General features: G+C 38.2%; 1 long non-coding RNA gene across 1 annotated transcript in view; it reads left to right on the top strand.

Annotated features, from left to right (window-relative positions):
• The window catches only part of LOC146526110 (uncharacterized), a 200,449-nt gene that overhangs the window by 27,363 nt on the left and 146,824 nt on the right, over positions 1 to 26,262 (top strand). Inside the window, exon 3 of the long non-coding RNA XR_014873960.1 lies at positions 869 to 1,014. This is a non-coding gene — a long non-coding RNA (uncharacterized LOC146526110). The remainder of the gene's footprint in view (positions 1 to 868; positions 1,015 to 26,262) is intronic.

Below are 26,262 nucleotides of genomic sequence, written 5' to 3'. Positions count from 1 at the left end.
TGTGAATCAAACAAAACAGTCAAAAATCAGCTCTGTAATCATGACTCATCCCTGCATGCTTTAGAGGAATTACTTCATATTAGCTCGTGGCCAATCCATGCAAAAGAGAACAGGTCAGTATGTCAAACCTCAAATTTATGAAGATAAGGAAAATAAACATAATCATGCAGTTTAACCAATATTTATTTTGCTTTTTTTTTTTGGTCTATTTTGCAATAATCTAATTTTTTATTAACAACAAGACTTTTTACAGGAGCGGCTCCCATCCATCAGCATACACACAGCTCAGTGATACACGTGATAGCTGGTCTGCCTTCATTAACCATGCACGCCACATCCATGTCTTGTTTGATGGATAACTTCTTGGCACATGAGTGCATTTCACTGAAACATCTGACCTTTATTGACACAGTCCACTTCAATATACTGAGCAATGAAGGGCTCCATCTATTCAATACATGATTGCTTTCGTGAAACGCCTGCTTGAAGAACTCTTTTTGAAATATGTGGGTAGAATTAGCATTTTGCCAAATAAATGAAATCAAGTGACCTTATATGATGAATAGACCAAACGGCATCCTATTCATCACATTCATCAAGAGCTGAAGATGAATAAAAGATTAGCATTTACACCCACAATCAGTACAGGTCAATGATTCTAACCCAGACCATTATTTAGACAAATGCCTTTTTTTTACTCTGAGAATTTGGCTGAGAATATCTAAATGAGCCTCTGTATTTGTCAGGAAAATGTATAGACATAGTTGTGAAACTTGGTTAATAAAGTCATAGTCATCCAGTGCACAGTGTGAATACAGAGGTTTAAGTTCTGTTATAATTGGTTGGCTTTGATCTCCGAACTCTGCAGGAGACTGCTTATGATCCATCCCCAGAGAGACCTGTGCCGTGCGCCTCGGTCAGCTCCAAAACCTCCAGGTTCTCATCCTTTTCTAGAATTGAAGACAACACAGCCGGCAGCTCATTCTGATGTAACAGCTTTACTTTTACTTGAAGGTCAGTAACTCTGTTTTGTGGCCTGAAGCTTGTAGTCATTTCTTTCCTGACTGTCCTAGCTGGGACTCCTCATGCAGGACTACGAAAGCCATATGTCTTCTCCTAATAATATTTTAATTTTAATTTTTCCATATCTTCAGTTTAGGATCTTGATTTCTTTTTTTTATTAATTAGCTATATTTACACGTATCATTATATCATTTATGTAGTGAGTTGAGTTTCATTTTAGTAATAGTGTTGTTACCAAAACTATTTTGGATTGAAAGTTCTTTATAGTATAATTTATCACTGATAAATGTGATGTTTCTTAAAAAATAATAGGACAGCTGGAAAATTAGTTAATCATGGATGCATAAATGTGCATCCGGTTCTGATATACATTAATGCGGTTCACTAGTGTTATGTGTGGGTTCAAACACACATCTGTGTGTACAAATCTGCACTCAGAGTCGATTAGAAAAAAAAAATGACTGCTTGCCTGTGTCTGTCCACATATTCAAGCAAATATATAGGGGGGGTCATGCTTCATTCAACCTTTACAGCCACATTGATGTATCGACGCAATGAACAGCAGCAGTGGAAGACAGATGAATGTGTATATATCCATTGGCTGTGACAGCTAAATTAACTGTTGCCAACTAAACTTTTCACCACCTACAGCTTGTTAAGAGACTTCTTTGTCTGATTAAATAAGATAAGTTGGAAAGGCCAAGGTTATAGTTAAGTATATGATAAAGCAAAGTAAACATATACCTTAATATAGCATCTATTCCAGTTATGCTTCCCTCGCCTAAGCATGGTATTAATTATACAGTAATAAGGACTCAAAACAACATCATTGACTTTGGAGGCCGCCGTTGTCAATATCCTCCTTTTCAATAACAGGCCACCAGTTGATGTTACTTCTTCTTCTGTGCTACTTGCTTGTGCTTTGTAGACATGCTGCAGGGATTGGTTTGCTGTCTGTATACATCCCTGAGAGAGTGTCTGTCATTCATAGCCACACTGTTTATTTTTTGACCTTTGCATTCGTTGTATCCGTCTGTCCTTTGGCTGGCTTTGCAAGTGGAGCCGTGTCCTCTGAGGAAAGGCAAGGAGGAGGAGATGAAAGATTCATACAGGCACACGCGGCATGAGGGAGGTAGCAGGAGAGCTCCACCAGAGAGAGTTAATTAGGATCTCCCTTTCCCAGGCAATCACTCTGCTCTTGACATTTCATCTCACTTTTTCCCGAACAAATCTCCCTACGACTTGCAGAGAGAGACAGAGAGACAGAGAGGAAGTGCTTGACCTTGGTTAGGTGTTGTGCTGCATTGCTAGTTTTAGCTCACATCAGTCTGCCTGCCCATGATAACGTTCAACATGAAACAGTGGAATAATCCCACAGCTCTCCAAGCAACCTGTCTCTAACAGTCTGCCTCCTTTCACCTGAAAGGAAGAGCCCATTCTTTTGTCCTCCCTGGTGCAAATTCATTATTTTGTAGAAGAAGCACACATATATAAATGTTCCACAGACACATTTCCGAATGCCCATACTTTCCCCGCTGTATCAAAACCCCCAGAAAAACACATTCATACGCAAATCTGTCCCAATGGTGAGGTTAGCAAGAGTGCAGCGATACAATAAATGAACGAAACAGACCATCAACACTTAGGATTTTTTTCTTCTTCTCATAATAATAAAAATAGGAAACATAATCATAGCTTGGCTAAATTGAAACCCTTAAGTGTGCAGTGAGAGAGAGAGAAAGATCTGATGATCAAGCCATAACAAGAGAAAGGATTGGTCTGAGGGAGAGACACTGTGAGAGTGTGTGCGGAGGCAAAATGTGTTTATTGTCCCCATCTCCCTGTCTGTCATTTGAAATTGGAGAAAGCAGACTGTATTATTGGACACCAGTGCCAGTCGCAGCCAATGATCTGGCTCCGTGATAGATCTGTTTAATGCTCACTTTATAGCTGGCAATCCCCTGCTGAGGATTTTTCAGAAAGCTGACAGAGTGGTGTGTAGGTAACCTGCACGCAGAGAAAGGAGAAAATTACTGTTCTGAAATTACTTCGACTCAAAGCTTTAAAGTGGCATCTCAGTCCCCTCAACCTTTTTCGACTAGGCCGAAATAGATGACAGAATTTCCTCACCTCTCAAAGGTTTCATGGTGATAAGAACAAACAAAAGTGGGAGTATTTGTGACAACACACATAATATGTATGAAACGTGACTTGCCTCTGACATTCTCACTGAGTTTTACAGCCATTCGTTGCTGCTTTTATGTAGTCCGGCATGAAGCGGTGCAAGGACTTCTTTGATTACAGTTCTGAGATGCTTGTCGCATGACCCGAGGGGTCATGCAGTCAGTGGTGGGCATTCAGCAGGACCTTGGCAGAGGCATTACCAATTTGTTCATTAGACCTTTATATGGGTGTAGGTCAGCGGGGCTCTGACAGGTGTCGTTGAGATGAACGACTTGGTTGTAAACTCGCACACATTTTGATCTTCACTCGTCAGTGAGGGCAAACGTTTCCAATAGAAACAGTAGTCATGGAAATGAGGGTTACTAACCCTGCCATGCTTAATTCATAAATCAGCTTCTGTGACCGCTAATGAAGCCAGCGTTTAGCGAAAGAGTTTTTCCATCCAAGTGTTGTTGATTTGACACAAGAAATAATATCAGTGGAATAATTTTCCAGTCCTTTGTCAGATGTCTGACAGCTCTGAAGTGAAGTCCTTATTGATTTGTGTAATTGTAATCATCTTTTTTCCATTTTTCTTTTTACACAAGGACATTGTCTTAGAAACTCCACTGTGAGAATCATTTAATTTTAAACATTTAAATAATTCTCTTACTACGAACACAACCCAAAGAAATACATTGCAGTTCACATTGTACTTCACTAGAACTCCAAGTTAAAAGTCAAGTCTTCCAGTTAGACCATGTCAAGTCTTCATGTAGGCTTATATTTAACAATTGTATGGTAATTTATGGTAATAACAGTTGCCTCTAGATTAAAGAATGTCACGGCTTTAAAGTGTTTTTTAAAATTAGCTAAAACAGAGTCAGCTTGGACATTTTAAAACTGTTTTTCGGTGCTACAGTTGAGTGCTTAATTATCCCTAATTTCCTCTGTCAGATTGTCTTCATCTGCAGATGGGGAATGTTTGTCAAAAGGAAGCACTAAAACACATTCAGAGTCAACTGAAGCCGTGCAGCAAAATGATTACAACTAGTACGTTGAATTATAAATAGCAGCTGCTTTCAATTTGCTGAAATTAATATTTTGAAAGAATGTATTTGGGGAATATAGTTATTTGCTTCCTTGCTGAATGCTTAATGAGGAACTGATGCCACACTCATGTTTGCAGAGTAAATATGACGTTACACCAGCACCCATTTAATTTAGCTTAGCATTGGGGGGAAAAGGCTAGAAACAGCTTTACTAAATCATAAAAAAAACAGGTTTACAGCTGCTTTCTTTCTTTCTTTGACTGGATCTGACCCAAGATTTAGTCCTGTGCACTTAAGAATTCATCCTATTACTTTTATGAGCAATCATAAATAAGCACCGAAGACTCAGTTCCACTGGCATCTCATGCCATAACACTGCCTCCATGTTTGACAGATGATGATGTATACTTCAGCTGTTTTTCTGCTCCTCTATATTTTTCTCTTCCTAGAATTCTGGTAGAATTTAATCTCTGATCATCTGTCCAAAGATTTAATTTCCTAACTCTGCAGGCTCTTTTAGATGTTTTATGGTAAAGTCTAGTCTGGCCTTCCTGTTCTTGAGTGTAACCAGTGGTTTGCTGTTAATGTAAACTTCTACGTTTACATTCATGATGGACACTGTTGATTGTGCACTTTATGACCACCTCCTTGAGAAGGTTCTTAACTTGACTAAACGGTGTAATTTTTGTTTTTCTCAACCATTTGTTATACTGTATTCTAGTTGTCTCCAGTGGTCCTCAAGAGCTTGTCAGTGTCAGTGTCTTCTTGCCCATATGGAAAAGATGTATATAAATCTTATAAAGTTTGTATCTGTCTTGTGTGAAACTTGTATGAGAAGCATACAAGAGTGAAAACAGATATAAGATCCCTAGAAAACTTATATAAATGAAACTTGTATGTTTTGGATACTTACTAAAACAATATATGAAAGTGGCCACTTTCATGAGTAAATCATATAAGCCTTATATGATTCATTATATGAAGTAGGCAACATCTGATGCAAGTCTTTTCAAGTTTTTTCTATTTCTTTTCCATATGGGTGGCCACTTTGGCCACACGTTTTTATGTCTTCATTGTGTTTTTGTGGTTTCTTTCTATTATTGTAGGTTCTTTATCTTGAAATACAAACCACCTTGAGGCAACTGTTGTGGTGATTTGGCACTATATAAATAAAATTGAATTGAATTTTTTTTATTCAGACCTATTATACAAGGGAACAGGTCTCACCTGGCCATGAAAATGTTTGTCAAATTCCTTTTAGTTTGTTTCTTTTGTGTTCCTTTTTCATATTTTTGTTTGCATGTACTATAAAATTGGAAAAAGTACAAAAGAAAAAGTAAGAAAAAAAGAAAGAAAATGTTTGTCAGTCAATTGTCCAATTACTTTTAAGAAAATGGGAGATTGCAGAAAAATGTTGTTGATTTTTAAAACGTGATATCCTTTGAGTTTTAACTGAAAGTTTGCACTTTACAGCTTGATTGTTTATTTGAAATTCTTTGTGATGGTATATTGATGCTAAATTACAAAATGTATCACTGTTGAAAAACTGCGCCCAACTATTCCTGCCCAAGTTCATAAACTGAAGTCATATTAGAAAACAGAATTAGCTTGACAGGACCATGTGACGTAAAAGCAAATAGCTGAACATTATTACTAAAACGAGGTTTCTAGAGCGCAATCTTTTATAGTTGGTTTAAATCAGCATTGTTGGATGCATCCAAAATAGCATGACAGTAAACTGTCAAACTCCAACACAGTTTCCGGGCAGCCTGTGAAATATTCACAAAATTGTCTCTTTTACAGACATGAATTGTAGTGATTTCACTCTGAGAGGCTCTGAGAACGTCTGTCATAGCAGGTAATGGCAAAAGTCAAAAGACTTTGCCCTTACTGACTGCAGTCAACTAATATTTTTAGTTCTTGCTGTTTGCTTATTTTTCATTGTTTTTTCTCTTTGCTTGATTGTGTTTAGGAACCAAAACGAATAGTTTCATTAAAAGATCAGAGTTTGGGTTAAAATAAAATTACATTTACAATATGACTAGTTCATTTAAAGGCAAGTCCTAAACATTACATTGTAATCATCAGAGACTGATGATACAGTAAAAAAAAATTCTTGTTACTAAACAATAATTAAAATAAAAATTAATCAAAATAAATAATCAAACTAAAATGTTGGCTAGGGAACTTTGTGGCAGCACACCTAAATAAGATCATGTCTTAGAGGTACACGCTGTCATTTCCTGTTATTTTCTGATTTCTCCAGTTTAAAACATTATCCTCATGTGCAAAGTAACTAATGTTTTCACTGTGGTGGAAGTCTATAGCTCTATCTGTTTGGAGATATTCATATGGATCCTGCTGCTATATGAGGCTACAGTGAAGAAACAGCATGCTATTGTTTGGTCAGATTTTTGTCTGGATATTAATCCAGACAAATGATCTGTGACACTATATTACCTATAATTTTCAACTAGTTTGGCCTCTGCTCCATCCACAGCAGGTTCCTCGGCCCTGCCCCACAGTTTGAGAACCACCGGTGTACACATATCGCGTTTTGTTATTTCGGTAAGCTCTGTGTATCTTCATTGTGTAAACACTGGAGCTGAAATGTGGAAAAAGCCTGATACTCAGACTTTGTCCAGTCTGCAGAGAAAGGCTGGTTAACATATAAAAGGAGGGACTTTGAAGCTGAGACATAGCCTGAGAGCTGGTGTCTTAAGCGTGACAGTTTGCAACCCTGGTATAAACATTTTCCTTTTTTCATATTCTGTACACAGTTCAGTTCTGTTTACTTTAGCTCAAGGGCTTTAAAGTCACTGAAACAGAGTATGTGGTACAGACCCTGTGGAAGCTCCTCTGAGACCAACTTAGCTCGGTGTGCTTGCTGATTCAGGGTCATGCACCTTTGTGTGTCTGGCAGAAACGCAATGAAATACGAGTTAAAGTTTGTCAGAATCCAAAGAACTTATTGTGCTATGCCCATCTTTTGAAGTCTTCTGTATTTTGTGTTTTATTGTCAGTGAAGTGTAAACTCAATAAAAGTAATGAACAGCAAGTTTATCTCTGCATCACTGAAGTAACAATTTTCATTTGATGTACTGTCTATCTTACTCTTATCTAAAGTGACTGAGTGGGAGAACACATCAAGTCCATTACTGTAATAATCGGGGACTTAATGTTGTAATATTCCATTAAAGTTGGGCACTTTGGCCTGTTAGAAATCCTGCACAGAAGAACGTTCCAGGAAAATTGAAGGAGGAAAATGAGTGAAGCATCAAGAAAGGTTAAGAAAGGATTATTTTACCATATAAGAGGACATTAGAGTAAGTATGGGACCAGGGGAAGCGAGTGACTGGAGCGCATACTGTGAAGATGATTTCATACGAGCAAAAAAAGTGTTTGCAACCAAATGTTAATAATCAGGTCATGCAAGGCAAGCATAAGACGCAGTTCTGTCATGTTGAAAGACAGAAAATATGATAAGTATGTTTAATAGGAGCACAGAGGTTCAGCTTAAAGTTATGATTATTTCCTCCAACACAATGAAAACGTTTTTAGTATAAAATCCCTTAATTAAAGATCCCATTCTTTTTCGTGGGACTTTCTCACCATTTATTTAGTCTATAGATTTAGCCGCTCTTTCATCACCACACAATGGATGATTTTCAGCTATAAAACACAGATCTTGATAAGGCGTCAAACGTTTGTCCAGAGACATTTCAAACAATCCCCATCTTGAAAGAGACAAATTATCAGCTAGCCTGCAATTAAATTGGATGTCATTTGTAGTGAAAAAGAACTCAAACAGAAATAAGTGACACATTATAAAACTATCTAATTGTCTCGGTTCATTGCACGTTTTTTTTTTTTTTTCTTCTATTCTCGCTGATTTATGTCTTTCCCCGCAGTACTTAGCATGACTGTCAGTGGCTATAGGTTCTGACAGTGTCCTCAAGCAAAACAAAACCCGTTTATCTTGGAGCCCACTCTTCCTTAAATTATACTTTGTCTGTTGAATTCCTTGAATATAACTACAATCCTGTGCTCTGAATCAACAAATATTTCCCCATCCTTTCTTTAATGTGAATCTTATCTGGTACGTGACCACTGATCCAAAAGATTTGGCTTATTCTTTCTTAGCGTAAGCATGTATTAGATTTGTATACAGTACTTGCAGATTTAAAAACAACCCAGATCAGATTGTAAAGGTTTAGAAAATAATCCACCTCATTTTTTTTCTTTTTGACGTGTGACAAGCTGTTATGTTGGTTGTCCGTTACAGGGTTTGTGTCATTAGGCTGGACGAAAGACTCTTGCTTTGTTTTAATTGAACATAGGTTTATTTTGGGAACACGGATTCATTGTTCATTTGTCTGCATCACATGGTAGATATTCATTAACACAAAAGAGACATGCATCAGCCTGTTGGAGTGCGAGTCATCTGACGGCATTTGTTTCGGTTCACTTTGTTTTATGGATCTGGATGTTTCTCACTGCTGCCCACTATGTAAGACAGATGCTATTCCACCGTTTTTTTAAATTTAAATCCTACAGTGTACAGTTCACCTTTGCTAAACTCTAGGGTATAGCGGCATATTGAAAAATACAAGTATTTTAATTTGTTAACCCTTTAAGACCTACCATAGAGAAGTCCGCCAGAGCTTATATTATATTTTTACATGCTGTAGTGCCACAACCATTATAGCCCAAATTTTAATAATAGGTATGCATTAAGTGCATAGTAATTACATAAATTGCAAAAAAGTGCAATAAACTACAAAAAAATTGAAAATCGTTTTTGTTTTTTTAACATATATTTCTAGTTAGAGAAATTTAAGAGGCTTATCCCTCAAAACTGTAAACACAAAAAAGTTGCACAAAATAGTTTACAACAGGAAATTTATTTTGAGTGTATTCATAGTTTTATTTTTGAAATACACCAATTTTCATATACTGCAGGAAAAACGAAAATAAATATTATAATGCAAATTTGCAAAATAACAGCATATGCATGAAAATAAACTATTTCCAGCAGTGCAATATGAGTCCTAAGCATCCCAGAAACGACACAGAAAGTCATAAAGTCAAACATAACTTTTAAAAACACCAGTATAGGCTCATGAGGCCCCGATGTTAAAAAAAAAAAACTACATTTCCGCAAAATGACGTCACTTCCGGTTTCGGGCAGGACATGGCGGACATGCGATAGTTCACACGATAGACTAGGAAGTGTTACAAACAGCTGATCGGATCGGCAAAGCGTGTTTCTGGAATATTATGTTTTTGTTGCTGCAAGTTCTTTTTATGCAGTTTTTGCAAAGCTATATGTGGAAGGAAACTGTGACTTAGGACAAGCTGATGGCATAAGATGGAAGTACAACTCTTCCGGTTTCATATGCAAAAAAAATTGTGCTAGCTTACGTGGTTGCAGTGCTACCGGGATTTAAAAATAGTTATGCAAAATGGAGCGTGTCCGCTCCGACCGGCTTTAAAGGGTTAAACCATTTATGCATCTAAAAAAGAACATGGCAACAGAGATAGATTTGCAAAGATCCAGTGAACAACCCAGAACACTTTAATGTTCTTTGGGAAGACAAAAGTAAAGTGGCCATAATACATTGCATTACATTTACCAAACGTAGCATATCAGGACCTCATGGGCTTTAAGCGTCTTTTGGAGCTATAGGACCTGGCAACCTTGCAGTCTCTGAGTTGTCCACAAACTTCTCTGTATACCTTAGTATTCTAGCGTCAAATGTAAGACCATCTGTCCAACAGCTTGGCCCAAATTGGGTCATGGAACAGAACAATGCTCCCAATCACACCAGTAAGTCTACAACAAAATGACTGAAAGAGAATGAAGGCAATGGCTGAATTGTGGGATGTACTCTTTTACAAGTCACAATTTTTTTTTTTTTACAAGATTATAATTGCAGAGTACTGTCTGTTTTGTACCTCATGAGTTTGTCATGATTTCCAAATGTCTAAACTTAAGTCAGAGATAATCTTATTCTCCCTCTCACACAGACAAAAAGCTTCCTCTAACTTTAGGTAATTTCAGGTAATTTGGTATTATACCACGCCCTAATGATTACTGATGTATATTATCATTGAATGAAATGTGCTTAGTGTGCTTGAAATTGAATTGGGAGGCGCACATTGGTTTTGACGCTGCAGGGCAAATACCGAGAGTCATTAGACGCGCTTCTGAGATAAAAACGTAAACTCTCTCTTGTTGTAGATTCAGCTCCCTCTGGCAGATAGAGTGCCTTATTAGGAAAATATTCTCTGACTTGTTTGTTCGCTCCAGTGTACAATTATCTCCACAAATATAACATACTAAAGACACAACAGTGAACAGTGACAATAGCTTCAAGTCACAGAATTTTAAGAGGTTGCGTGAACTTCCTATACTTGTAACATCGGTAATCCAGAAACAAGAATTCAGTCATTCATAAACCATGTCGGGTCAGTGAGACAGACACATTTGACAACAGTTTTACCATGCATTTTATTTTAGAAGTTACAAACATATAAAGCCAGAATACATAAATATTGCAGGAGCTGAAAATAAGAGCAAGTTTTATCACTTTTTTCTGAATAGATTGCTACGTTACGCTCTGCTGTCCTAGTTAACAGACCTGCAGGACATTTTTTCTAGAGGCCAAATGGTCAGTAGCGTTTCCTCATGGAAATTCAATCTATAGATTGAACCCCCATAAACACATAGAAACGTGGTGACAAAGAGACAAAAAAGAAACTCAAAATAACCACAAAGCAATACACAAAATGGTCACAAGGAAGTACAAAGAGAAAAAAGATTAATAAAGATTTAGATGTGTAGTACCCCAAAAAGTTGATTCTGTTCATCTGGACATAGCGAAACACTACCCTCAGATGGCATTTCCTGGTTGATTGAGCATGCATCAAGACAGAGTAGAGGAGAGATTTTGTATTTAAAACCAGGGCTGATGAGAGCAGTGACATTAAATGGAAACCTTAAAGTTATTGCATGTAGGTACAAAATGTTGACCTGGAAGTTAAACCATAAACCATAAAAGCTGAAGTCTAGTTTGACAGAATTACACCCTTTATGTGTGCACCCAATCTCACATACAGCCTCAGATGCCAGGCCCATTGGTCATTTAACCCTTTAAAACCGGTTAGAGCGGGCACGCTCCGTTTATCGCAACTACTTTTAAATCCCTGTAGAACTGCAACCATGTAAGCTAGCGCAATCATTTTTTTTGCATATGAAACCAGAAGAGTTATACTTACATCTTATGCCATTAGCTTGTCCTAAGTCACAGTTTCCTTCCACATATAGCTTTGTAAAAAACTGCATAAAAAGCGCTTGCAGCAACAAAAACATAATATTCCAGAAACACTCTTTGCCGATCTGATCAGCTGTTCATAACACTTCCTACGTTGGAATAATGTCCGCCATTACCTGCCCGAAACCGGAAGTGACGCCATTTTCACGGAAATGTAGTCTTTTACCATCAGGGCCTCATGAGCCTATACTGGTGTTTTTAAAAGTTATGTTTGACTTTATGACTTTCTGTGTCGTTTCTGGGATGCTTAGGACTCATATTGCACTGCTGGAAATAGTTTATTTTGATGCATATGCTGCTTTTTTGCAAATTTGCACTATAATATTTATTTTTGTTTTTCCTGCTGTATATAAAAATTGGTGTATCTCAAAAATAAAACTATGAAGATACTCAAAATAAATTTCCTGTTGTTGTAAACTATTTTGTGCAACTTTTTTGTATTTACAGTTTTGAGGGATAAGCCTCTTAAATTTCTCTAACTAGAAATATATGTTAAAACAAAAACGATTTTCAATTTTTTTGTAGTTTATTGCACTTTTTTGCAATTTATGTAATTACTATGCACTTAATGCATGCCTATTATTAAAATTTGGGCTATAACGGTTGTATTGATGTATAGCAACTTGAAATGCTCCCAAAAATGGCACTACAGCATGTAAAAATATAATATAAGCTCTGGCGGACTTGGTTCTATGGTGGGTCTTAAAGGGTTAAAAGTATTATTTAAAATCATTAAACGACATTGGTCATTTAACCAAATTATTCATTAACTTAACAAATCCATGGTGTAGTGGTTTAAACATTCACACAACATAAATTGAAAGATCAGTGGTTTGTTCCTGCGAGGAGACAAAGATCCGTCAGGAATCCAATGTGAAAAAACACACCTGCCAAATCAAAACATGCAGAGCTACCCACTGTGGTGACCCCTTGTGAATAATGAAGCAGCCAAAAGCAGCTTTTAACAAAGATACTGTACAACAATTAAAACACAGCATCAATGAAGAACCGTGTTAAAACAGATAAAAGCATAAATATCAAAAGAATATCAACTGAAGGCCTGATTAAACAAAATGTTTTCGTTTTTTAAAAGATTCCCCTGAGCTGGAGCGGTAAACTGTTCCAGAGCTTTGGTGCCACAGACTTACAGACCCTGTCACCCTCTAGTCTTTATGAGGGGCTACTAATAGATTTTGAGCTTGTAAGCGAAGACAGAGAACAGCAGTGTGCTTAATAAAAAGTTGGGATAAATATTCTGGAGCTTGTCCATTTAGTGCTCTGTATGCAGGAATGAGAATTTAAAAACGAATTATAAAATCAACTGGGTGCCAATGTAAAGAGAATAAAATAGGGTAATGTGAGCCCACTTACTAGAGTGTGTTAGGAGTGTGGCTCTCGGGAGGGGCCGTGCTAACACCTGCTGCTCTCTGGCAGCAGCACCATGCTCTCCCGTGTTTTAAATGCACCTTAGAACAACACGCAGCAACACTACACATGAGCGAGAGGAGGGAGGTTTGGGGTCTTCACACACCCCTGTTCTCTGCTGGCCATCGGGGCGGGGGGGCTGGGAGGAGGTGTCGGCTGTCCGATTGGCATCTGGGATGCGGGGCCTCCCTGCTGCTGCGGAGCCTGGGGCGGTCTGCTTGCCTCCACTCCAGGGGAAAGGGTAACATCTCCTGAGTCTAGGTGCCGTTTCCCCCTCCAGGGGCGAGGGTACCTGGACCTGGGGTATAGAGTTTGTTTGGGGAGTGTGATTGTGTGTCTTTCTCACTGTCCCTCTTCCCTTCTGTTTTTCTTTTCCTTCATCTTTCTTTCTCCCTTTCCTATCCCTCAGTCATGTCTGTCCCGTCTGTAACAACTGAAAATAAAATAAATAATAACAACAAAGGTCGATCAAATGGACCAATACGGCAAGGTCGTGATGATCCATTTGGCAAAGTAAATCCATTGGGTATCCTTGTTGGTCTTCAGACAACAATTCTGATGGCTAAAGAACCAAATGGGACAGTGTGGCTGCAAAATGTACAGAAAGACTATCGTTTGTGTCTTTTAACAGAACTCGTATGAATAAGAATTAAATAAGTTTAAAAAAAACATCTGGAGCTGATAGAGGTCGCAGTTAAAGCCCATTTTACAAGGGCAACTGTCAGCCCCTGTCAATCTGCCTCCATATCAGACTTTGCAAATGCAGGTTGAAAAGAGATCCCAGGCAGCAGTGAGCTTATGTGCCCGAAGGAACTGCAGTGACAGAGACCCAAGTGTCGAGTGCCACCGAACGTTGACTGAGTACTGAGATACCCCCAGTGATCAATAGGCAAAGGCAACTGTTAATGATCCTTCCACAGGTTCACCTACAAAAAGTTTTGTCTCTTGTATTGTAGACTGATTTTATTCAATCGAGTTCTCTTGGTTCCAGCAGCATTATATAAAGAAATGTGCTTAATTGCTCAATTTATAGCACATAATTACAAATAAATGGAGCTAAGTGGCAACAATGAATGCAAAAAAGTAATGTTATATATATGCTGTTTATATTGTTTTGATAATAAGCCAAAATCCCAATAGAAATTAAAATTTGACTGACTGCCCGACATATCTAACTTCCCTGTCATATCTAGTCATTATGTTTGTAGTTCTGTCCCTGTGCTTTCTTTCTGTTCCTATACTGATCTTTCTGCTTTGTCCCTTTGCATCCCATTCTCCCATTCTATCATGTCTCGATGTCAAGTTCACGTCTTTGTCTGAGGCTGTGTGTTTGTGTGTGTATGTGTGTGTTACTTCCTGTTTTATTTTGCAGTCTCCTGTCTTGGGTTTGTGATGTTCAGTTTTGCTTCCCCTGTCTCGTTAGTTATGATGTAGTTTAGCATGTGTCTTCACTTTCCTTAATCACCCTCTTGTGTATATATTGTCTGCATCTCCTCTGTCTGTTGTTGGTTCTCCTTCATTGTGGGTGTTGTTTCCATCTGTCTGTCATTTCAGCTTGTTGTCAACTCTGTAGTCAGTCGGCCAATTAATTCTGTTCTCTGTTATACTTTTGCTTTTGTTGTTTTGCCAGCAATAAAGCTGTGATATTTGGTTTTATTTATGTCTGTTGAGTCCTTCATTCTACTCCCTGCCTGCCACTTGCCCCGCTTCACACGACATGTTCTAGCTACAAAATCCTTATTCACCTTCATCATGTTATTCATTAAAACACAGATACATGTATCTCACAGTCATTATTTAATTTTTATTGTATGTGTACAACTGCAGTGGGGAAGAGCCATGTGTTCAGGCTTAGTGCAAACTGTATGCATAAACATGGCAAATAAAAATGCATAAATTCTGTGTGCATGTATATGTACAAGAAATTTCTCTTAGAAACACTGTGTAATAAGAATCTCAATAAAACAAAGCACACAGTCGTATGTTTATAAATACCAATAACCTTTACTGCTACTTTCCAGGCAGCTAGCTTTTTCATTTACTTTGGCAGAGCTGATAAGGCTTTGTGCTTGTTGCAGCTCATCCAACTACTGATTTTAAGCATGTAATTTAATCCTGGGGTTTGCCAGTAATTGATCTGAGGGGCACACAAAATGTCAAAACGCAGAAGTAAACTGCTTTCAGCTTTCAGCATTGTTGAATATTATGCAAAGAAAAGTTGATTAGGAAGTGTATGGAAAGAGGTAACTGTCAATACATTTGAATGTATTCATACTGGAGCATTTGAATCACATATAATATACATTTAATTTATTTTTACCATCAAATCCATCAAATTGTGGGTTTGTGTTTCCTCTCAATACTGGAAAATGTTATTTTCTTCTTTTTGTTATCATCTGTGTCTTTTGTCTGTGAAGTCATCCAGGTCACTGTAGTCAAAGGAGCTTGCAAAGAAAAGCGTCTGGACTTCTTTAAGTTGCTTGAAGACGTTTCACCTCTCATCCGAGAAGCTTCTTCAGTTCTAAGGTCAAATGGTGGAGAGTCCCAGATATAAACCTAGTGGGAGTATCCCCCCACAGAGGGACAAAAGGACCCCCTGATGATCCTCTAATCGCCTGAGCCAAGGTGTGGAACTGGGTGTGGGTCCCAATCAGCCAGAGTTTCAGGTGAGTTCATTGTGAAACCTGGCCCCACCTTATCATGCGAATTCCTGAGGTCAGATGGCCCAGGATGTGAGTGGGCGTTAAGGCGTCTGGGGAGGGAACTCAAAACTGGATTATAGATGGCAGACAGTTGGTGTCGTAAACCACCGCCTCTGTTCAAAGATGGTCGCTCATAGTGGACATAGATGGCGTCTTTCACTCCTCTTTCAAACCATCTGTCCTCTCTGTCCAAAATGTGAACATTGGCATCCTCGAAAGAGTGACCTTTATCCTTAAGATGCAGATGGACAGCTGAGTCTTGTCCTGTGGAGGTCGCTCTTCTGTGTTGTGCCATGCGCTTGTGAAGTGGCTGTTTGGTCTCTCCAATGTAGAGGTCTGGGCATTCCTCGCTGCACTGTACAGCATACACCACATTGGTAAGTCTGTGTTTTGGAGTTTTGTCTTTCGGGTGAACCAGTTTTTGTCTGAGCGTGTTGCTGGGTCTGAAGTACACCGGGATGTCATGCTTGGAGAAAACCCTCCTGAGTTTATATGATACACCGGCTACATAGGGGATGACAATGTTGTTGCGTCTGTCCTTCTTATCCTCCCTCGCTGGTGTCTGATCTTCTTTTCTGTGCCTCTTTGCTGACTTTAAGAACGCCCATTTAGGACGCCCATCTGTGTCTTTTCTTTTAACTTACCAGCCTTAACAACCTTTCTCACTCCCGAGGCGTAACATGCCGACGTTTTGTCACGTCCCGCGGCGTTCCTGAGGAACGCGAAAGGAGACCTACGGCGTTCTTATGGTACGCGGCGGGTTATGGCTGAAATCCAGTGCAATGACGCTCCCGCGGTAATAGACGTTCCAGCCCTGTATTCCAGCCCTAAACCTAACCTTATCCCTAGCCCTAACCATAACCTTTTTCCTGATCTTAACCAGGACTTTAATGATGTTAAATAGCGCGTTTCTAAGCGATTTGAAGAAAAAGCGCGAACATGTGTAGATTGAGTCCATACGGTTCTCATATTTCCTCATTTTTCCGAGGTCGTCATTTAGGAACGTGGTGGGTAGCCGAAAACGTAATATGTTGACGATTTGGCACCTAGCGTAAAATGTTACGCTTTGGGAGTGAGAACGTGTTGACCTTACATATGTACACGTCACAGTAAAGTTGGTGTGCAAGGCTGTGTAGGTACATCTGGTTTAAAGAAACCAATTGTCAACCAGATGTAGACGTACAGTAAGTTAGTGGTGCTCAAAGAGGTATTTTAATTTAGTGTAGCGGAACATACTGTGGAGCATTGCAAGGAGATGGATGTTTTTCCACATTACAAGATGCATACAGGTAATGGATGCAATATAGAAAAATTAAATTGTTATTTTTTTAACCATATTTATGCATATTAAATATCTTTCGTTGACATGTTGTCACACTGTGCTATCCAGTATCACATATTAATTTAAGCATATTTAAATGTTGGTCAAACAAAGGCAATATTGTGACTGAGGAAGATCTAAAACATGTTAATGCCTGACTGTCACCGTGATGTCTTTCATGTGTTATTTAATTGAATGTCATTCAGGATTTTGCAAAAACATTAATTTCACTGATATCCTGTTTGTCCCTCACAGCCGCCTTTTTGTCAGATTTCCCGTCAACTTTACACAACAACAAATATTAAAAAAGGGCTTCATTTAATTGAGTGGGATGTCTATGTTTGTGCACGTGACAAGCAAGGGTAATTTCATTAACACATAGTAAGGAATAGACGGTAGAACGTTCTGAGTCCTTCTACACATCTGAAAGGTTAGCCGCTGCACACAGTGTGCTGATGGAATTGTTTGTAATAAGCTCAGCTTCATCAGAACTGTCAGTTCATTTTTTATTAAGATAAGGTTATCATTATGCATACAATTAAATTTCAGAGTTGGAACATCAACTTCTGTAGGTGAATTTTCTGACAGCTCAAATAAACTTACCGGTCACTTTATTACTGTTGGTGCTACTTTTGGGTTGGAGCCCAGTTTCCTTTTAAAACTGCCTTAATTCTTTGTGGCACAGATTCAACAAGGTGTTGGAAACATTTGTGTGTGATTTAGTCCATATTGACATTATTGACATGACCATGTCGGTCAGCAACAACACTGATGTAGGTTGAGGCATTTAAATGGTGCTCAGTTGGCACCAAGGGGACCACAGTATGCCAAGAAAATATCCTCCACACCACCACCACCAGCACAAACCATTGATATGGGAGGATGGATCCATCTTTTCATGTTGTTTACTACAAATACTGGCCCTACTATCCAAATTTCACAGCAGAAATCCAGAGTCATCAGACCAGGCGACATTTTTACAGTCTTCTGCTGTGCTGTTCTGAGGAGTCTGGTGTGAGTTATAGTTTCCTGTTCTTAGTTGACATGGGTGGCACCTGGTGTGGTCTTCTGGTTAATCCCATATGTTTCAAGGTTCTATGTGTTGTCCATTGAGAGATGCTCTTCCTCATATAATCAGTAGTTTTTGAGTTACTGTTGCTGTCCTGTCAGCTTGAAATATTCTCCTATGACAAAGTATTTGGGTTACCCTTTGCATGGATATGTAACTGCTGTTATAAGTATCCTAAGGTAATAATAGAGCCTAGATATATTCTTCTTAATTTGACTGCCTGTGGGTTATTTCAGTCTTTTTTTTTAGGCTGAATTGTTTATTTTAGTGTTTATTTTATATTTTTCTTTGTTTATGCCCTCTACTCCCATATGTGCCATCTAGAAGACTAGATTGCCCAAACAACTGCATTAGTCATCTCTGATAATTGGTTACCCAAAATAGCCACAGAAACAAAGAGTGCACTGCTCTCTGTGTGTGTGTGTCTGTGTGTGTGCGTGCGTAGGTTCAGCAGCAAGCCAAACTCCATTCAAAAGAACACACTGCATCGCCACTCTGAATCAGAGTGAAACTAAAACAAAATAATACAATAAGTAAGTAAGGTGCTTAATACAATGATATAGTACTGCTTAAGTTGTATTGTCTCTACTGATGTTAAAGCAAAGAGAAGAGAAGCTACAATATGTCAAATATAAGAATACAGTTATCAAAGCTCCTTTAAATGTCCTTATTTACTTTACAGCAGGTCAAGAGGAGCAATAAAAGACAAGGATATGTTTATATAATAGGCCATCTTATATATACACAACATGTGGTTACATACAGAACACAAACCTACCAACCTGTTACTAAAATATGGTTCTCTACCCTTAAGTTAACAAGTTCTTACAGACGATCATGCAAAGGCATAATCAAGAAAGAGGTTTGCAGAAGATAATTACAGGAACCCTTCAGCACATGTGCACCTGCTCATCCCAGCTAACATGGCCAACTTCCTGTTCTGGGTCAAAGTGTATGTCACATTAACAACAATTTACAAGGCCCAAGGCCCACTAAACTCAGGGCAGAACAAAGAGGTTTAATTGCAGCAATCGGGCAGCAGCGAACAACACGCTGGCGATCACAGTTTGAGAGCAACAAGCCGAGTCCCATTAGGTTTCCCAGAAAAATAAACACTTTTTTTACAACCATGTGGAAGGTGTACAGAAATTCTGTGTGTAAAATTAGAGTAGATTTTACTTGTTCCGGACAGACATGGCATCTTTATCCTATCATAACATTTTTTATGCATTACACCTGCCAAATGAATTGTGATACACTAAAAATGTAAAGCTCAGGACACAGAGAAATTCATTTTTAATTCCATTAATCAGTTAAAGCAGTTTGAGTTTGTGACGTAGTATGTTAGACACTGTATGGAGTCTGAGCTGCCACAGTCATGTTTACCTGTCATCATAAGAGGAGGGGGTGGGAACTGGAGGCCATTTTTGTTCTGTTTTTCAGGTAGCTAAAGGGAATAAGATAAAATTCTGCACAATGATTAGATTTGCAAGACCTCACAGCTACTGCTTAGTCCCTATAGTCATGTTATATATATTTTTCCTTTGTATTATTAAAGTTCATTATAATTTTTTCTTTTGCTTCAACCAGTTTTAAATCATCAGCCAATTCATAATGACTAAAAAATTGTATAGTAAGTGCCCTATATAGATAAAACCTATTAAATTGTCCAATTTAGACGCCCACTAGGAGACTTTCATTCAGGCCTGAGTGTTGTTTAGGTAACTAGCTTTTTACTTGCTCTTACACAACCAAGGTCACAGGGCTTAGTCAGTCCTATCTACATGTGCTTGTTGAATTTTAAAAGATTCCTGCAGATATCCTGTTTAGGCTGTCAGATTTGGTACTCATGATTCATTTCCTCTGTGCACAGTTAAACTGAGAATGTTATCTGCACTCCTACGTGGTAAAGGTAGGCACGAGTATTCTTTCATTTATATTTATATTCGCTGAAAGTACTGAGTTTGTCCATTACTTTTGTCAAGAATTCAATGATTTTATAACTGATGTCCATTTAAATTTGCTGCCAAAATTATTGGTTCCCTTGATGATAGATTCCAGAGAGTTTGGTGATTTTTTTTTTTTAATACCAGCGCACTGAGGCTGAAATTTAAGGTTCGTGGAGTTAAATTCTGAAATTCACACTTGGTTGCTTTAGACCAGCAAACTGTCAAAACGACTGCTTTTATTGGTGGTAAGACTTTCTGATTATCATTTAATCAAGTGCATTTTATGGGCAGAACCTGGATGTTCCTTACATTATTAATTCCTATGGAAGAAGTAGATCATTCTTCACAGGACCATATATAGTCATGTGAAAAATATGTTCAAACAGATCATATGGACTTAAAACCTGTAGTGCAATTAAATAAGAAACAGTTTGATTCTCATTTCAGTTACTTTAGCTGGATTAGTACCAGAGATGTCAATTTAAAGGGCCATCAGATACTCTGGGAGTTATCACGGCAGTAAATTATATGTATTGTGACTAAAATATCTGATTCATTTTGCAAAATGGTCTACTGGGAATTTTTGCTTGCATGTATATATAATTGGCCACAACAGTGTGTCTAGTGCATTTTTAAAAAATTTAATTAACGATAAGAATGCGTTCTTTCACTGAGGGCTAAATTCAACTAGGGTAAGGCCTTAGATGGCTGAATATACTGCTATTATTATCGATTACATGAGTGGTGGATATGTTAACCATTAACCAGCTTAAACTGTAATTTTGTGTTCTGGGAGGGAGGTTTTTGTCCAACTATCCGTTTCGTTTCCCCAAGGGACTCACTTTTGTAGAGCTTGTCCTTCAAAGGAATCAGGCACTGAACTGGGCCACGGCTATTGTTCTGATTAATTTGAGTTTTTAAATAATGTCAGCTAGAAGGAGGCCATCAGCTCAGGAGAGTAATAAATTACAACAAGGACAGAAAAGCTGTTAGCGGTGAAAATCTGTGTAGTTAAAAACACAATGTGAATGTCTTCCAGAAAAAATGAAATTGCAAATTTAAAAAATAATTTGTGCTATTAGGAGCAGAGTACGTGGAATGTTGTTTCTAGCGTAGTGCTTCAGTCTAAGGATTCAAACATACATGTGACAGACAAAGGCCTGCCGCAAGGAAGAAAAAATAGAAAGTGAGAGTGAGAGTAAAGAGAGAGGCAGAGAGCAGTGTTGCGTGTGCGATCTCCATTAGCTGTGACAGCCAAACCAGGATCACCGTGCCAGTAAAAGCCCACAGGTGAAGGAGACAATTTTATAACTAAAAAGGTTTTCAATATTTCATTGATGGTAACGCTGACATTACCTATGAACTTGCCATATTTATTTTACATGCCCATTTTAGGCAACTATGCTTTTTAAAGTGCAAGTTGTTGCATGTGGGATGGATGAAGATGAGTGCTTTGTGCAAATGGGAGCAAATACGGGCCCAGTTAGCATGAGAAATTAATGAAGGCACTAGAAGGTATATTTTACCTTGAATCACTAAGAAAATTAATGCGTATCATGGTTTAGACTTACACTTGCTGTCAGGTGAAAGATTGTGTTTTAAAAGCTCGTCTGAAAACAGAAATACTTCTTATATTATCTCATACTTGAAAACATGCAGTAATTAGATGATGCTCATTTATACTGTACAAACACACGGGGAAAGCATCCACAAAATTTATTCATGTTATTCAGTGAGTTTAGAAGCATCCACAACAATCATGTGCTGCTAAGTTTTGGAGAGCTCAGAGACCCCCCCAAGTCCCAGCACACCTCACTCCCTGCAGTTCAGCTCGTAATGACACAGTGATTTGATCCTGCAGAGAAGAGAGGCATGTGCATAAGAATGAAACACTAATTAAGAAATTCAGTCATGTGTGAACCTGGAAGAGCATATAGCATTCAGATTAAGTCGCCAGCCCTACTGTCGTTACCTGGCCACACCCCATCAATCAGATAAGACTTTGCAGCTGAAAGGACAGGATTGTTGCAAAGAAGAGGGAGCCTGTACTACTTATAGATACCACAGCAAGAGGGAAGTAATGTTATGCAGGTTCACCATTTATTGTGTTTAGTGTGTTTGTTTACTGTAATTAGTAATTAGGTAGTTACATAGTATAGTTGAAGCTGATGTTAGTGTTCTTATGGGCCCAAGACCATCAGTGAGTTTTGGGAGTGTGGGGTTTTGGGGCCCTTGTTACTGGCTATTATATCCTGTACAGCCATAACAAGAACTTGGTTAGCATTGCAGAAAGTCAGACTTGTTTGCGATGGGTATTAGAGCCCACCAGGGCTGCCCTTTGTCACCAATTTGGTTCAGACAGAATTTCTAGGTGCAGGGTATGGAGGGTGTTGGGTTTGGTGGCCTCAGTATCTCATCTCAGCCTTTTGTGAATGACCTTTGTCATGCAGGCATCACTAAACGGTGACCTTCAGTTTGGAAAGTGTTGCAGCTGAGTTGAAGTGGCTCGGATAATATTTAGCACCTCCAAGTCTGAGGCCATGGTTCTCAGATGTGGGTTGGGAATGAGTTCCTGCCCAAGTAGTGGAGTTTAAGTATCTTGTGGTCTTGTTCAGAAGTGAGGGAAGAAGCGAGTGAGAGATTTTTTTTTGTCAGATTGGTGCAACACCTGCAGTAATGTGTGTGCTGCACTGGTCTGTTGTGATAACAAGAGCTGACCGCGAAGCCGAGGCAGTCGATTTACTGGACAATCTACATTCCTGCTCTCACCTCTGGCCATGTGGTAACCGAAAGAATGAGACTGTGGATATAAGTGCCTGCAATAAGATTCCTCCAAAGGATGCCTGGGCTCAGTGTTAAAGATAGCGAGAGGAGCTCAGTCATTCAGGAGTTCAGAGCAGAGATGCTACTCCTCATCAAACCAAGCCAATTGGCTTGGTTCAGCAGAAAAGGATGCCTCGTGGACACCTTTTAGGTGAAGTGTTTCAGCCATGTCCATCCAGGAAATCCTGGGGCAGACCCAGGACATGCTGACAAGATTATTCTAAAATTTGTTATTGTCAAACTCATGTAACTATAATACACACACAGACAGAAAAAAATGAAGTCCAAATTCCGGGCATACAAATATAAATCCATAATAAATTATATTTTCAAATCAGATTTAGTTAAACTAAAAATATAAGTGATTACATAAATCCTAAAACACAAGTGAAATCTGTTGATACAAATATGAATGACACAGGCTAATAACATAAATCCCTTGTTCTTATAAGAATTAAACTGTAAGTCGCAGCTCTCTGTAATCTCAAAGATATGTGAAACACTTCTCTCAACTCTTTAAAGAGAGATCTGCAGTTTATTTTCACTATTTCTTCTTGTTAAATGTCCACTATGCTTTGCTCATATAGAGAATAGTTTTTCTCTTTGTTAACAGTTTCTATAGTTTTGGAGCAGCTTGAAAAATAGCAGAGTCGGCCATAGACATTGTTGATCTGATGCGGAGCTTGTGTAGATTCCTTCTGTTTAATCTTCAAGTCCTTTTGAAAGCACTGGTGTGGGGCTGTGTCAGATAAGGAATTTCACCCATTCATATGTACGTTTTTGAAAGGAAAATGTTTCCCCCGTATCTTTCACAGATATGTAAAATGAGTAAAAGTTGTTACTTATCTTAATCAGAAGTTAAGCTTCAAAGTAAAAGGTTCATCAAAGTTATTACAATCCACTAGTTTTGCACATCAAAGTCTGTCTGAGTACTACAACATATGTGAGAAAGTTATGTGAAGCTCTTATTTTTATTTTTAGTCTGCAGAGAAAGCTCTACAAAATGTTTCACAAAGCAGTGTTGTTTAGGGCTGATGACTACAAGTTTCTGGAGAAGATAGTTTACCAGATCTCTGAAACTCTGCTAGAGGTTAGAAACTCAAGGATACACTAATTGTTTCTGCTGTGACTTTTGCACATGGCTCAGCAAACTGTTTGTGGGAACCAGAGAGGAAGGATTAAAATGGGTGAATTTATAAAGGTTTCATTGGGATGTCAGTCTGTTTTTCTTACCCATTTCCCTCTTTACCTTTGGAGCTTTCACAGATCTGTAGAACTATTGAGATAAACATATAGCAAATCTAAGCTGCATTTAAACACTGACTATAATCATCTATGCGATTTTTTAAAAAAAATTGATGACCTACTTGCTTTGATGGAACCCTGTTTTCCTCCAAACTCAAAACATATGCCATGTATTTTTTTTTAGTTTTTTTTTTACCTGAGATACATGATTATTAACTACTTTTCCATTTTGCCTTCCTGCTGTCTGCTGGATACCTTGACCTCTGCCATGCAGTTAGTTAATAATGCTGTGTTATATAGTCCTTATCAAAGGTTTAAGACCACTTGAAAAATGGCAAAAAAAATCCTATTTTTCATGTTTGGAACTTAACAGCGTTTCAAGTAGAGCTTCAACATCCAACAAGAAGAAATGGGAGTGAGACAAAACATTTTTGGAGCATGCAATTTATTGAAAACAATGTTTAAAGTGAAACAGGCGCAACAGTGTTTCCACTGTGGCGCTTAGAAAACCATCAGGACCATCAACGTTACATTTTTTGTCATCAGAGAATAAAACTTTCTTCCACTTTTCAGTGTCCCATGTTTGGTGCTGTCTTGCAAAGTCCAAATGGTCAGTTCTGTGGCATTCAAAGAGATGAGGCCTTCGAAAATGTCTTTTGTTTTTGATGGTTATGGGGCTGCAGTCGGCACCACTAACCGCCTTAATTTGGGTCGAGGCTTGTCCAGTGTCTTTACGGACAGCCAATTGGATCCTCTGGCTCAGTGCTGGTGAATTTTTTTTATTTTTTTGGTCTTTCACTTGACTTTTTGTGTTCCATAACCCATAGGATCATTTAAGAAATTCCAAATGACTGTCTTACTGCGCCCCGCCTCAGCGGTGATGGCGGACTGCAAATTTTTATGTTTACATTCTTAGTGAAATATTTTCCCAAGTGCTTTAAATAAAAGGACAAAAATCACATATGAATGCGTAGCCTTTATTTTTGACTATTTAATTGAAAAAAAGAATAATTCTGTGTGATCATGGTATAAACTATTCATTGAGTTGACAGAAAATGCACTATATTGTGATCAGTGTTGGTCAAGTTACTTGAAAAAAGTAATCAGTAACTAATTACCGATTACTTCCCCAAAAAAGTAATCCCGTTACTTTACTGATTACTTATTTTCAAAAGTAATTAATTACTTAGTTACTTAGTTACTTTTTAAAAACACGATTTACAACCTGAATAGGTGATAAAGTGATAGATCTTTCAGCCCAATTCTACTTTTTCTGCATAATCCATCATACAAAATGTAATCAAATGGAAAAGTCTCTTTTTAAAACTTGTTTTATTAGTTTTAATCTTTTAACTTTATGCATCAAGCAAAAAATTAATTATCTGCAACATTCTCTGACTGGAAGAAATTTGTTTAATATTTAAACCTATTTTCTGCACATTCCAGCACATAAAATAAAATATTTTTTGTGTTTACACTCACTCTTTCAAATAGATGCAAGTAAAACACAGCAGAAAATAAATAAACTCAAAGACTAGCGGTCCTGTTGCTCTATTTTCACCTGTAAAGCAGGAGTCAGGTAGGCGGAGGTTTACCCTGGTGCAGCTGTGCCGCAGCGGTCAGTGGAAGGATACGGCAGCTTCTCTGTGAATTTCCCACTACGTTGTTGCGCACTCGGTGCTAGCTTGGAAGTTTAGGGTTTTTTTCGCTTTAAAAAGAAGTTTTCTTCCCACGCACAGCGGACACTGATGTTTTTGTCACTTTTTATGGAATCAAACTCAAAGTAAGGTCAGTACTTCCACGCTTTAAACACTGCTCTCCCGCACTCAATATATAATCCATTGTTGATCTGCACACAGCTGTTGTCACGAACTTCGCACTCGCTTACATCACTGTCATGAGACATTCTCGCAAAAAATCACGGTTTTAGTAACGCTGTAATGCAGCGTTCCTATGGGAAAGTAATGGTAATCTAATTACCGTTTTTGCAATAGTAATCCCTTACTTTACTCGTTACATGAAAAAAGTAATCAGATTACAGTAACGCGTTACTGATTGTGATATATGTTGTTATTGGAAAAAGGAATAAGTTGCATTGGGATATGAGATTTTGGTCATATTGCACACTCGTTGAAGACAACTTTCAAATTTTT

This window comes from Neolamprologus multifasciatus, chromosome 1 (assembly GCF_963576455.1).
Source record: "Neolamprologus multifasciatus chromosome 1, fNeoMul1.2, whole genome shotgun sequence".
Classification (NCBI taxonomy): Eukaryota; Metazoa; Chordata; class Actinopteri; order Cichliformes; family Cichlidae; genus Neolamprologus; species Neolamprologus multifasciatus.
Note: the sequence above shows the minus strand (reverse complement) of the source record. Positions and strands in the feature narration are given on the sequence as shown.